This window comes from Lathyrus oleraceus, chromosome 1 (genome assembly GCF_024323335.1).
Source record: "Lathyrus oleraceus cultivar Zhongwan6 chromosome 1, CAAS_Psat_ZW6_1.0, whole genome shotgun sequence".
Lineage (NCBI taxonomy): Eukaryota > Viridiplantae > Streptophyta > Magnoliopsida > Fabales > Fabaceae > Lathyrus > Lathyrus oleraceus.
In genome coordinates this window covers 114,801,037-114,803,515 of record NC_066579.1, presented here as the reverse complement: position 1 = coordinate 114,803,515, position 2,479 = coordinate 114,801,037, and positions in this window count along the sequence as shown.

Sequence of the window (2,479 nt, the reverse complement as noted above, 5' to 3'; positions counted from 1 at the left end):
TACATATTTGAGAAGCCTGCTTTAACTGGGAGGATTGCCCGTTGGCAGATGTTGTTGTCTGAGTATGATATTGAGTATCGAGCTCAGAAAGCTATCAAAGGTAGTATCTTGGCTGACCACTTGGCACACCAGCCGATCGAGGATTATCAGTCAGTTCAGTATGACTTCCCAGATGAGGAGATTCTGTATTTGAAAATGAAAGATTGTGATGAGCCCACACTCGATGAAGGGCCAGAGCCTGGTTCCAGATGGAGTATGGTATTTGATGGCGCTGTAAATCAGTATCAAAATGGTATTGGGGCAGTAATCATTACTCCTCAGGGCACACATATTCCTTTTACAGCAAGGCTAACTTTCAAATGCACGAATAATATGGCTGAGTATGAGGCCTGTATTATGGGATTGGAGGAATGCATTGATCTTAGGATCAAGCATCTTGATGTGTATGGTGATTCGGCCCTCGTTGTTAATTAGATTAAGGGTGAATGGGAAACGAATCAACCTGGTCTCATTCCATATAAAGATTATGCGAGGAGGATTTCAACGTTCTTTACTGAGGTTGACTTCCGTCATATTCCTCGAGATGAGAATCGAATGGCAGATGCTCTTGCTACACTTGCTTCGATGATTGTGGTCAGACTGTGGAATGAAGTTCCCAATATCACTGTGATGTGCTTGGATAGACCGGCTCATGTATTTGCAGTTGAAGAAGTGAAAGATGATAAGCCATGGTATTATGATATCAAGTGTTTCCTTCAAGGCCAGATTTACCCACCCGGGGCACCGGTGAAAGATAGGAAAACTTTGAGGAGATTGTCAGGCAGTTTCTACCTCAATGGTGATGTGCTTTATAAGAGAAATTTTGACATGGTTCTGCTCAGATGCGTGGATAGACACGAAGCAGACCTGTTGATGGCTGAGGTCCATGAGGGTTCATTTGGTACTCATTCCAATGGACATGCCATGGCTAGAAAGATGTTGAGAGCAGGCTACTATCGGCTGACAATGGAGTCTGACTGCTGCAAATATGTGAAGAAATGTCATAAGTGTCAGATCTATGCAGACAAGATTCATATTCCTCCGACATTTCTGAATGTGATTTCATCACCATGGCCTTTCTCCATGTGGGGAATTGACATGATTGGCATGATAGAGCCAAAAGCGTCCAATGGGCACAGATTCATTCTCGTAGCAATTGATTACTTCACCAAGTGGGTTGAAGCTGCATCATATGCAAATGTGACTAGGCAGGTGGTCGTGAAGTTCATCAAGAATCAACTCATATGCCGTTATGGTGTGCCAGACAAGATCATTACTGATAATGGATCTAACTTGAACAACAAGATGATGAAAGAGCTGTGTAGCGAGTTCAAGATAGCACATCATAATTCTTCTCCTTATAGACCCAAGATGAATGGGGCTGTCGAAGCTGCTAACAAGAACATCAAGAAGATTATCCAGAAGATGGTTGTTACATACAAAGATTGGCATGAGATGCTGCCATTTGCTTTGCATGGATATCGTACATTTGTCCGCACTTCAACAGGGGCAACCCCTTTCTCTCTTGTTTATGGCATGGAAGTTGTACTCCCAGTAGAGGTGGAGATCCCATCAATGAGAGTCTTGATGGAAGCCAAGTTGACTGATGCTGAATGGATTTAGAGTCGTTACGACCAACTGAATTTGATTGAAGAGAAGAGATTGACTGCCATGTGCCATGGCCAGTTATATCAGCAGAGAATGAAGAAAGCTTTTGATAAGAAGGTCAAGTGTTCAGAGAGGGTGATCTAGTGCTCAAGAAAGTCTTGTATTTCGCGCCCGTTTCCAGGGGCAAGTGGACTCCAAACTATGAAGGTCCATATGTTGTTAAGAGAGCCTTTTCAGGCGGTGCTTTGATGCTTACAACTATGGATGGGGAGGATTTCACTCGTCCTGTGAATTCAGATGCAGTCAAGAAATACTTCGCCTAAAAAAGGAAAAACAGAATAGCTCGCTAAGTTGAAAACCCGAAAGGGCGGCTTAGGCAAAAAATGAGCGTCTCGGTGGATTGAAAACCCGAAAGGGCAGTCCAGGCAAAAGTTAGAGACATAAAAAATGAATATGTATCCCGCTAGATTGAGTACCTCATCCTGGGGCAATCTAAGCAAAAATTAGGGATTTGGCAAGTAACTGCATCCTGACAAGACTTTTGTTCTACGACAGTCATTCATTAGAGAATCTCGCTCAGTCATCATCAACTGAAGCTTCAAATACATCGGATTCGAAATTGGTGGAGAAATGGTCATTATGTTCAATGTAGCCCTTTTCCAATATATATCACCAATTTCAAATTTGTAAAGATCTATGGAGTCTTGCCATTTGCAGACTACCATTCTATCAAATAAATTTGAGCCTTTATCCAATTATTTGCACTCTTATTTATTTCTATTTAACAAATGTTTTGCATGTTTTAATTGAGAAAATATCATTGTTATAAACA